This window comes from Ciconia boyciana, chromosome 7 (assembly GCF_034638445.1).
Source record: "Ciconia boyciana chromosome 7, ASM3463844v1, whole genome shotgun sequence".
NCBI classification, from domain to species: Eukaryota; Metazoa; Chordata; class Aves; order Ciconiiformes; family Ciconiidae; genus Ciconia; species Ciconia boyciana.
The window spans coordinates 36442252-36454983 of NC_132940.1; positions in this window are offsets into that span (position 1 = coordinate 36442252).

The following is a 12732-nucleotide window of genomic DNA, read 5'->3' on the forward strand; positions in this document are numbered from 1 at the left end:
ATGCAAATCACAGCAACTTGGGTAGTTTGGGGGGGGGGGGGGTAGTTAAAATTGTTTTGATTTCAGACTGGAGAGTAACTTCCATTTCCTACTTAAAAAAACCCCAAACACTACCAACAAATAAAGGTTTCAACAGAGAGGAGAAAAATACAGAGTCTCATACCCATACAGTGGACTGTCTGCTTTCGTATACACTGGCAATACAAACTGGAAAATTATGCCTTGACCTCAGCAAATTTCCTCTACAGTAAAGGGACTGTCTTTGAGGGGTTTAGAACCATCTTAATAGTGCTTATATAGATTCACATTTTTCACATTTCATGTAAGCAGGATATTAAATTATATTTAAGACAGCAGTACTCAAATTATCTTTGTGGCTGGATTCATAACACCATTTGCAGTCACACTTCCAGAATTGTGATTTCTAGTTTGGGAATTGCTGGTCCAAGGGAAAGACCAGGTGGTCTCTGTCTTGACACAGAGTTTAGACTCAGAAGAGCACAAGCTTTGTTTGGTATGAAGGTTCTCAAACAGCATGTGGTGCTGCTTCACTCTATTTGAGGGGCTGGGGCCATAATTCTCTGTGGCAATCTGGGTCTGAACAGAACCACAAAATGGCAAACACTTCTGAGCTTCAAGTGCAGGCTCAAGATTTGGACATGCAGTACATACTGCTTTCAGTTATATAGAGCAAAATCATGCTGGTGACTGACAGATCGTAGTCAGCAAAAGCATTAAATATGTCTTCCAACATCCCTTAAGTAGTCATTGTTGGACTTGTGGTTTGGAGACATCTGAATCCCTAACTAATGCTCCATTTAGGGTTGGAAGGTCCTGTATCTATATTACCAAAAGGTGTAGTGCAACCAGAGAGGATCTGTAGAATGAAAGATTTAGCATTAAGGACCTGAAAACCTCACCATGCATGTTTCAGGAAGAGGAGTAAGGTTACTTTAGACAGGCTAGAGCTGTGGACTGATTATCCGCTAACACTTACAATGAGTGTCTTGGTTTAATTTTGTTAATAAGGATTCCACTTTTGGAGGTCCAAGAGTGCTCCACAGTGAAAACCAAAGTGCAGTAAGTGACCATGATGACCAGATTCAGTTTAAAAGCACACTCCTCTTTTGAATTCAAATGCTAATCCCTTATTTTATTTAGTCAAAGCATAAAAAGCAGTTAGGGCACGTATTCACTGAATCTAGACATCAGCAAAAATAATATGAACTGAGAGCATCTTACCATCAGAACTTCCAGTCCTGGGAGGCACAGTAAGCACAGACTGATCAGAGAAACCTAACCTTTGAAACCCTGACAAGTTCATAAAATAAGTGCCACCAACCAACCACAAATCTCTTTCATTATTTTCTCCCAAATCTTTGGTTTTCTACACTTCTGCTACTTTTTTTTTTTCCCCCTCTAGGGATAATAATGCATGTTCATGAGAATAGCTTTGTGTGTATATTATTCTTTACAAAATATTTTCTCAATGCACTGTATATGTAAGAATCCTATATTGACAGACAAATCCAAGAGTTTGCTGTCAGTCTTGTCTGTGCTTGATTTACTCCTGGCTTTTTCACAATCAATCATAATGTCTTTATCACCTTTCCATGCTGTATGGCATTCAGTGTTCCCAAATTCTGTTTTTGTATTATGTGGAGCAACTATCTCAGGACTAGCAATATACCGTACAGAAATTGTAATGGAGAAGTGCGGACCCTTAGGGGCTTTATAAGGGTTGTTCAGAGATGTGCTGAGCTGGTTTCTACAAAGAAACTTAAAACTAGGCCTGTTTCATTAAGATGTCTAGTATTATTGATGGGCGTCTAATGGCTGGAAGCCATCTGATGCTCTGAGAGAACACTGCATTTCACAGAAAGGGTTCCTACATGTTCATTTACTTTGTGCTTTCCAGTGTTATACTGAGTGTATATAATATGCAATATATATGAAAATCTTTAGGGAGAAAAACCTGTGAGTCAAATGGTCATCATTTTTGTTCTGTACTCTGCTTTTTGCTGGTTTTGTACTGGATTGGATCAAACATGATCTAGAAAGCAGTCCCTCTCTGGAACAAGTTTTGGTCTTTTAGAATCTCTGTTTCAGTGATATTCCAGATAATTATATGACTGGAGATTAATAGCATGCCTTGTTTACCTGTCTTTGTGGACCCACTGAATGTCTCATTTGCCCTGCCAAAAATTTGACCTCTTGTGACTGCGTGGTCCATAGCTTTTATCCAGTTTCCTTGAAGTCCCAGCTTTGGTTATAACATGCTATTATTTTGACATTTCTCAATTCAGAGTACCTGATACTATAAGAAGCCAATGTCACAGTTCATGAGAATGACATTGAATAGCATGACACTCAGCAGGTATGTGAGGTAATGGAATGTGGCACAAAATCATGTACACAGTCATCGTGACAGTGTTTGTGGTGGTATCCTGGATTGTGGGAAATGAGGATGGTACAGTTTGCACTCATCTGGCTCAGACCTGGGTCAACTATATCCAGGTTGCTTCTGGCAGAAGAATTCTCTCTGCAAGGAACCAGGCAATGAACAGCAGGCAAGCAGCATTGACAGTCAGGAGACTGGGGCTGTTGGAAAAAAACAAGGAACAAACCAAAATGACAGGATAGAGTTACCATGACACTCATCATTTTAATTTTGCTCTCTGTATTTTTTAAATAAATGTGTTCTCCAAAGCCTTTTTTTTTTTTTTTTAAACAGCAATATCAACTTTCTAGTCACAGAGACATTTTCTGGAAGTTATGGAATTGTTTTAACCACTTTACTTCTCATCTCCATCCAGAAAGGATTTGTTCCTTAAGTAAAAGCATATAGAGCATGGTGTTCCCCATTTTCTTCAGTCTTTTGCTTTTGCTGTAGACAGGTTCATAGCCCAGAGTTTAGAACATGTAACGGAGCCTGTACATTACATTACACTGAACTTCAATAAGGTTAAAACCACAGTATTGTTTGTAACATAAATATATTTTTCAAACTAGTTGGTTAGTTCAACTTCAACATTACAATTATTTTTTCTCTTTTTTATTGGTATAACTTACAAATAATACCCTCCAGTAATCTTGTAGTATTCCCTGTGCTGCACTATGAGAACCATCTGCCCACGGTGAATAAGCTTAGGATAATTTTTCCCATTTCTCATCCAAACATTTCTGCCACGAGTAGGTTGTTCATTAGGATTAGTTGCTTTTGGGGGGAAATGGGACAGTAGAGTAGAAGCAGGCTTCTTGAGGGGACCCAGCTGTATAGGAAATACTTACTATAAAAGAAAAGAAGTAAAAGTATCAGAAACAATAATAGTTTCTTTGCAACGGGTGTCTTGATTCCATCTTCAGCAAAAGTGTAGCTACTCAGATTTCCCTTCTGATTGGAAATATTTGTGCTACTTTTCTAAACCAGGTAGATCTGTATATACCTATATAGACCTGTTAATATCCGTATTGACAGAATAAGAAAGCAATAATTTAATTTATGTTATAGTTTCTCAAAGGAAGTATTAGAAACATAAGATAGACAAATTCTTTGTTCCAGGCACTACAATTATATCTTTGACTCACATAACTATGTATTTACTTGACTTTCCTTTCATGGTAGTGGTTTTAGAATTAGTGAGGCCTCTTCATGGTATCAAGGCTAAAACATGTGTTTGTGTTGCAACCTTCTTCTGGAGAAAAAGACTTCAGCCACTACCAGGAAGACACTTTTGCTGAGTATAATGGACAAAGTCACCTAAGCTCTTATCTCTGCTATCAACAGTTCCACATAAAAAGCAGCTGTTTGTTTATTTAAAAAATCCAATTTATTTGTAAACTGATAAAGAGTGTAAATTGTCAATTAAAATGAAGAGTTTCAGAAGGAACCTAAGTAAACAGATTCTCTATTAGATGTCAACATTAAGGTAATGCAATAGTCATTACAGGGTAGGAAATTAATACATAGGACATACATGCTACAGGAATGGTAGAAAAAGAAGTTAGAATGAGAAAAGCGTAGCAGTCAAACTCACTAAATCTGTAATTTGTGTACTTATATGCAGTATTTTATACATTCAGCTATCTCAAGAAATTGACAGAGGTTGAGTTAGAAATTTGTCATTTCAGCTGACAGATCCAGTGGCTCATAAAATTCAGCCATGAAGAGGGAAGAAAATAAGAGAGCCACAGTTAAAAATAGAAAACCTTTGAAATGAATGTCTTATCTCCATCCTCAGCAAAAATAGCTGTGGTTTTTCTCCTGCTCACAGGTTGATAAAAGTGTAGTGGATACAATCCTGCACTGGTATTATATCAGATTAATTGACTTTGACAGAAGTACATGGATTAAACCAACTAAGCATCTGGCCCACTTGAGGTACTGAAATTAAAATCTTGAAAAACACACCAATTTAAATTCACTAAAACATTTAGATAAGCACAGGATCAGTGTGCTGAACAGTATGGCGAAAGCTCAGCTTTTCATAAAAGTGTTATGAATTGAAACTAGACAGTTAAACTTATTCACTAGATTGTAGCCCAATAGATATGATTTTTTACCATTACTAGTAAAAAGAAAAGATCATTACTAGTAAAAGCCTCAAGCAGAACCCAGGACTTAAAAGAACAAAACCTTCACCACAGGCATCATAATCTTCCCAGAAAATACCTCAGGATCATAATTGCACATGGTAAACCTCCTCTTCCCAAACCTTTGAGGAAGACCAGAGCTGTCAACCTTGGGATACAGAGGAACATTGGAAGGCTAAACATAGCGCTAAAACAAAGCAGTAAGTACTAGGAATGTCTTTTTCTGTATAATAATTTTCATTGCATTATTAATGAGTTTTTTCTGTAACGAGTAGAAAATTTGGGCTATTAGGCAGTTAAAAGATTAATGTGACTAAAACCAGAACTTAGTGTTGTATATGCAGTTTTTCTTTATGCGTAGAACAATATTTTGATTGTTAAGGTTTCATCAGCGGTCTAAGCTCCACTTCCTAGGACTGCTCTTGAGGTGGAATCTTAGAGTGATTGAGGTCTTTGAAAAGGAGTACAGACCACTGCCCAGCCAATGTGCATTTTTCCTTTCCTGTCAGGTAATTCAACCAAGCTAAGCAACAGGAACTGCTGTGATTAGGCTCGTCATGCAAGAGTAACAACATGCTAGAAGGCACGATAGACATCCTGATTTGAGGGTAACAGGGTCTAAGTTAGGCTTTTATTCTCTGTGATTACATTATTGCAGAGAGGAATCCATAACCATGGAGTCTTCTTGATGTTAAAACATATTTCTGGAACCTTTCGGTGGGTTAGTTGAGTACACAGTACTCCTGTTTTGCACTTTGTATAGCCATTAAACAATTGAGCCACTGTTACAAGGCTAATGAGCTTGGCACTTTGGAAGGTTGTATCTTTTATGGTTACAATGTTTTAAGTCAGTGACACAATGTTTAATGCTGAAGCACTAGCCTCTTGCTTTTAGGTGAAGTACCTTCTAGTCATGTTTTTAGCCATCTTCCCAGACTTATGACAATGCTTCGTATTCTTAAGTGCAACAGCTTTTCAGTGTGATCCATGACAACTACATGATTGTACGGCAAAATAAACGAGAACTAGCTTCTCAGCATTTTTATTAAAACAGTATTTTTACAGCAGTGGCTCAGAAAATGTATCTTGCAGTAGTGCTTCTTTAATACTCTAGAACACTACTGCAGAACTGTCTTATTTTTATAAGCTTAATGGAAAGATTAGGTGTCAAATTTAATAAACCCTTTGGCTCTTTTTCTATTATTCTATGCCATGGGTCACTTCTGCTTTGAAGTAGAATATTTTTTCATTTGGTGGTGGCAATAATCCAAATATATAAACCATCTAATATAATTTGATATATTTGCGTTGATTAGCAGGTTTAAAGCTAACCTGTATTAATGAATTTCTGCATATATAATATAAGTGGTTCAGACAGAATAGGGTAAAAACCTTATTAGTAAAGTATAGGAAAAGCTGTATTTGGATGAACAAAAATTTCATTTCTTCTGCACTAAATGATTCTAAAAACTGGCTATGACTCCAGGTTTAAGGGAAACAATTCAAATATTTTTGCTAATAATCAAAAGTATTCGGTAAACTGACTAGCCAATGCCTGTTCCTCTTCTCTGAGAGGTCTCTTTCCCTTACTTACACAAGCCCTTTGGGTGTGATTACATTCAACTTGAACTACATAGGAATCCTTTGTCACTATGGTGATGCTGGCTTCTGTAAAATGTTTATTTATCCAACACTGAAATCTCTCAGTGGGAATGTACTAGCTCTGACTAAACTTGCACAATGAAAGATCTTGGAGGGGGTCCCTGTATGACTTCATGATCAGAGAATAATTAATAGCTTGGAAACCAGATAGTCATCAGGGCTATATGAAATTATATTTAAGTCTGTAGTCTTAATCAGGTAGAACAGAGACATGGGTCTCATTTGCAATCTGTGTGACCAGATTACTAGCCTATTAACTATTTACTTTTCCCTTTACCCCCCAAGAGGTCTCGGTTTCAGGTAAGTGCTGAACAAAATCAGGAAATTTCCATTTTTTCAGGGTACAGTGCTTCTTGCATAGCTTGGAGGGTCATATGGGATAATTGTTCAAAGGGGTAATGAATGACCTTGACATAGGATGTGCAACTGAAATTGGTTCTGATGGTTTAAGTGGAATACAAAAATATCACATGGCATTTCTTGAAAATCTTAAAGAAAACATGATAATGCATTGGAAAACTCTCCAGAAGAAGCACTACTTAAGTCTCACAATGTGTAGGTGCTCGTCTGAACCGTTAGAGACAGTCATGACTGACTTTGTTTTCATGAAAATAACATGACCTATTTGTAAACAGGCATGAATGAGTAGGAGTAAAACACTGCAATAGGCTAGGCCTAGTGAAAGGACAAACTTCCTAGGGGTAAGAAATAAGTGGAAAGTTGAAAGACAAGAATATTCTCCAGGTAGTACTTTGAAACAGTCCTTTGGGTTTGGGTAGCTGGTTGGAAGAAAAGCTGGTTGCAAAACACAGAATCAGAGGACAGAGCATAAGGAAAATGTTTTCAGCCTCTCACAACAGTGACTGAAGCATCTCTACAAGTGTTTGGAAAATGAGGTGGGATGAGAGGAAAGCTGACATTTTTTGTTAATTAACTATTTGTTGAAATGCAAAATATCAACCTTCCATAGTTCAAGATTTCTAGGAAAACAATGACTTTCTCAAACAGGGAGTCATATTTGTCCCTTGGGCTTCCTGTCTTTATCTTCAGTGTCCCTGTTCACCATCCTTTGCTTTATTTAAGGAATCAGAGGAAAGGAATCAGTTTCTCAAGAAATAGAATAGATAAAGTATTTTTGTTTCCTGGCAAAAACTTGGATAATACATTCCAGTTGTAAAAGTCTCTATAGCCTAAGAGCTGAGCAAGGTCAGAAGACACTTAGACAGCAAATGTGCCTCTGACCCTATTACTTATAATGATGCAGTGTTTTATGTACAACTTTTTTACTCTCAATTACATGTTTCATCCACCAAGCTAAACTTTGATTTAAACTTGCCCATTTAACACTGTTGCCTACAGTTTCACAGACTTCATTCTAGTTAAGGTGAAATTTTCCTACACTTAAAAAAAAAAAAGAAAAAAAAAAAAAGAAAAAAGGCTCTGATAATCGAGTGCAGGTGGAGCTCATTTGGAGTAATGAGATTCTGAATGGGTGTTTTGCAAACAGAACACTTTTTGTGACCTAACAGCTCAGCCAATTCACATGCTGTTCCTAAATGGTTTGTTTTGTTCCTTCTGAACTCAAGTGGAAATGAAGATTTCTTCTGGTGATGCTGGTGCTTCAGAAAGGGAGGTACAAATTAGCAGGCTGACATTTAAACAGGAAGATTCACTTATTCTCCCTTTTTGTGCTTGAGCTGCTCTTGCTTCCTGCCTACCCCCTCAGTCAGAGGGACTGAAACCACACTGACAAGGAAATGAGTTTGGGAACTGGAGTTTTGGAATTATTTTAGGCATACAAATAACAAATAGTCACTCAATTCTGTCATGGCTACAGTGGCTACAAGGCTGCTCACAGGGCTATTTAACAGTATTCAGGGAACTCAAGTTCAGAGTTCAGCTTTGTACAGAGTATTACTTAAATCCATGGTTACATCCTTCTATGTAAGAAACTATGTTGTTAGGAGGGGAACAAAGATCTTGGGATAGCTCCGTGTATAGAAATTTAATGTTAAACCACACAGGACACAGAATGCTGTAGTGGGTGCAAATAGGTACTCCAGTGGGGTTTCTTTATTCAGCACATCCTGTCAACTAGGTTTTGGGCTTGTAAATATACTGTGGACTTCTGGCCTCTGGCACTGCTTGGTCTAATAAGGCCCGTTATTAGCTATAAAATATCTATATTCTATATTACTGGATATAGAATATATTCCCAAACATCTCTAGCCATTTGATTTGTGAGTCATCAGCTGGAGTGATTCATTGTATTTCCCTAAATGAAAAAAGGGGGGAAAAAAGAGAGAGAGAATAAAATGCAGAAACAGTATTTGCATTTTTTCCTTGCGGTTCTAAGGAAGCAACCATCCTGCAAAGCATCCCTATGCCATGGTCCTAAATTCCAGTCTGATTCAACAGGATGTGATTATCCCTTGCGTAAGGAAAAGTGGAGATGGAGACCAGAATCACATGATGCAAATTTTACAGCACAAATAAGAACACTCATCTACAAAACAGAGCAGTAGCAAGACCTGAGAGTGATTAAGGATAATGCATTAGCCATCTGCTCAATGTCTGGTAGCAGCAAGAAGGTAAACAAAGTCTTGGCATGTCTTGGCACATATTGGCACATATCTCTAGAAGTGAGACGTATAAATCAGAAGTTAGAAACTCACATATAGAGCAATAGCAAAGCCTCATTTGGAATACTCTGATCTTTTATTTTTAGGATATTATATGAAGACTATATGAAGCTGGAAAAGATAAAAAAAAACACGACAGAAAGTACTTAGACTAACATTGGAAACAAACATTCCTTCATAAGGAATGAGAAACCAGACTCTGTCAGTATGCACAAAGGAAACTGAGACCTTGGAGAAAAATCTAAGATCTAAAATACCATAAAAGGGAAAGACAAATGCCAGTGCAAGGCATTTAAATACAATAACAGCTAATTGAAAAACAAACATGTAAGAGTTTAAATGAAGGTAGAGATTAGTAGCCTGAAGTAATTTAGACAGAATTAGGACATGGACAAATAACTGTGGCATGATGCAAAATAAAAAAGATTGTACATCCACTCAAAGGAGTACTTAGCTAACTAATCATAGCCAGGTTGTGCCCATGAAAGAACTTTAGGAAAGTAAACAAATTTATCTTCCCATCTTGCAGATAACCTATCTGTGCTAACAGATTCAAAAAGTGATTTTTCTTCTCTGGAATAGATTTGATTCAGCTTTGGTGATGCACAGCATGCATGTGACATAATCTGCAGTTCAACAATAAAACCCATCCCTAACAAAAATTTTAGCACCTGTTTTAAAAGATACCCTTGCAGTAAAACTTAATGAAGGGGATAGTGATGATGGGGGAAGAATAGTTGAACTTTGTAAGATGGGATACAAAAGGAAACATCTCCTGGAACCTCTATGTAAAGATTTATGGCACAGAGATAGTCCCAAAGCAAAGCATCTTAATTATATAGAGACTACTTTTCTCTAGCAGCTGCTGTGCATAACAAGACTATCTTGACCAAAAAATCCTCTTTTTTTAGAAGAGCTCAGAGCCATTACAGGTTTTGAGAGGGAAACAGGTGGAGATCTGCCCTCCCTTTTAAGAGGAATTAATTCCCAAACGGAGTACTTTCTTAGTTTTCTTCTCAGGTCTTGCAATTTCTAATCCAAGATCAGCAACTAGCAGAAGAGGGGTTAAGGAAAAGGGATGGAATAAAAGCTTCCTGTTCTCAGTAATAAAGAGCACTTTGAGAAAAAGCAATGGTAGCTTGCTGTTTTCCTCTGGCAGAGTTTATCTGGGCAGAGCTGGCTCACAGCTTTGCAGCTCTCTTGGCAAATTTTGCAAAGACAATAGAGAGGGTTCTGGACAGGATGAGAGAAGCAGAAGTGCAGCACTTCTGTTTTTCTTTACATAACAACTGCCCCTTTGAGTCATAGAATCATAGAACGGTTTGGGTTGGAAGGGACCTGTAAAGGTCATCTAGTCCAATCCCCCTGCAATGAGCACGGTCATCTTCAACTAGATCAGGTTGCTCAGAGCTCCATCCAACCTGACTTTGAATGTTTCCAGGGATGTGTGACGGTGTGCTTCCCCTGCCCCCAACCTTTATCTCCTGTAACCCTGCTTAGGTGATAACCACCAGTGGTGATTGTAATGGATGCATCTGCTCACGATGGCTGCATCGGCTCAAAGTGAATTCAGGAGACAGATAACAACACAATAGCCTAGGGCTATTGTGCAATGCACCCACCGAAGAAACTAAAACCTGTGGTCGGCATGCAAATATGACTATGGGTCAATCATCTTATCCCCATAAATAGTGAGCAGCCCAAGAGCCCTTTGAGCTCTCCTGCACGGCAGCGGGCTGCACGCCAGGATCTCCCCTTGAGCAGGGACGCCTCTCAAGGTTACTCCTCAAGGTTGAGAGATTCCTTGCTGCAACAGATCCTCGGTAAGTGACTAATAGCATGCTAAACTTTGAAATCTTAGCTAAGTGATATAAAGGATTGATTGCGCACACATATAATCCTTTAGATATAAACTGTTGACCAAGTCTGGGACTAGGACTGGATCTAGCCGCACCTAGACTCCTCTCTGAGAAGGAGTTCAGAAAGCAAGGGGATCCTTCTGAACCTCATGACTCAACGGGAGGGTCTCCCTGACAGTTTTGTCTGACCCTGTCCTCTATGCAGTAAATAATCAAGTGTACCTCGCCATCAAATCTTGTTAAAACACTGTTGCATTGAACTTTGTTAACTCCCTATTCTGTATCAATAAACTATATTTTTTACTTCTCTCTAACGAGTGAAGTGCACTGTCACTCCATCCGTGACAGGATGGGGCATCTATCACCTCTCAGGGAAACCTGTTCCAATGTTTCACCACCCTCATTGTAAAAAATATCTTCCTTATATCTAGTCTGAATCTACCCTCTTTTTGTTTAAAAACACTACCCCTTGTCCTATCAGAACAGGCCCCACTAAAAAGTCTGCCTCCATCTTTCTTATAAGCCCCCTTTAAGTACTGAAAGGCCACAATAAAGTTTCCCTGGAGCCTTCCCTTCTCCAGGCTGAACAACCCCAGCTTTCTCAGCCTTTCTTCATAGAGAGAGGTGCTCCATCCCTCTGATCTTTTTTGTGGCTCTCCTCTGGACCTGCTCCAACAGGTCCATGTCTTTCCTGTGCTGAGGACTCCAGAGCTGGACGCAGTACTCCAAGTGGGGTCTTACCAGAGCAGAGTAGAAGGGCAGAATCACCTCCCTCGATCTGCTGGCTACCCTTCTTTTGATGCAGCCCAGGATACAGTTGTCTTTCTGGGCTGTGAGTGCACTTTGCTGGCTCATGTCCACCTTTTCATCCACCAGTACTCCCAAGTCCTTCTCTGCAGGGCTGTTCTCAATCAATTCATCCTCCAGCCTGTAGAATAGCCACGAGCAGGTCAAAAGCTTATGGGTAAGAATTAGAGACCAAGGCAACAAAGGGAACCTTGTGATTGGTGTCTACTACAGGCCGCCTGATCAAGGGTAGCCTACTGATGAAGCCTTCTTCCTCCAGCTACAGGAAGCTTCATGCTCGCAAGCTCTTTTCCTACTGGGGGACTTCAACCAACCCTACATCTGCTGGAAAAGTAGCACGGTGAGCCATAAGCAATCTGGGAGACTCCTGGAGTGCATTGATAACTTCTTAACCCATGTAATAGACACCCCTACCCAAGGGGATGAGATACTGGACCTGATGGTCACCAATGCAAGTGAGCTCATCAGTGACGTCAAGATTGGAGGCAGCTTAGGCTGCAGTGTTCATGCATTGGTGGAGTTCACAGTTTTGAGGGATATGGGACAGGTGAGGATTATAGTCAGGACACTAAATTTTAGGAAAGCAAACTTCCAGCTCTTCAAGGAGTTAGTCAGTAGGACCCCCTGGGAAATGGTCCTCAGGGACAGAGAAGCAGAACAGAGCTGGCAGATCTTTAAGGATGCTTTCCATAAAGTGCAAGAGCTCTCAGTCCCAGATGTAGGAAGTCAGGCGAGGAAGGGAAGAGACCAGCATGGCTGAGTCGAGACATGCTGGTCAAACTAAAGAGTAGGAGGGAACTGCGCAGGCGGTGGAAGCAGGGAGAGGTAACCTGGGAAGAGTATAGGGACACTGCCCAGTTGTGTAGCGATGGGGTCAGGAAGGCCAAGGCGCAGCTGGAGCTGAACTTGACAAGGGGTGCAAAGAATAACAAGAAGGGCTTCTACAGGTATATCAACCAGAAAAGGAAAGTTAAAGAAAGCATACCTGCACTGATGAACAAGAATGGTAACCTAGCATCAGCAGACAAGAAGGCTGAGGTACTCAACAACTTTTTGCTTCAGTCTTCTCTGGCAACCGCTCTCCTCAGCCCTCCAGAGTCAATGGACAACATGTTGGGGACCAGGGAGGTAAAGCACCTCCCACTGTAAGGGAAGATCAGGTTTGTGAC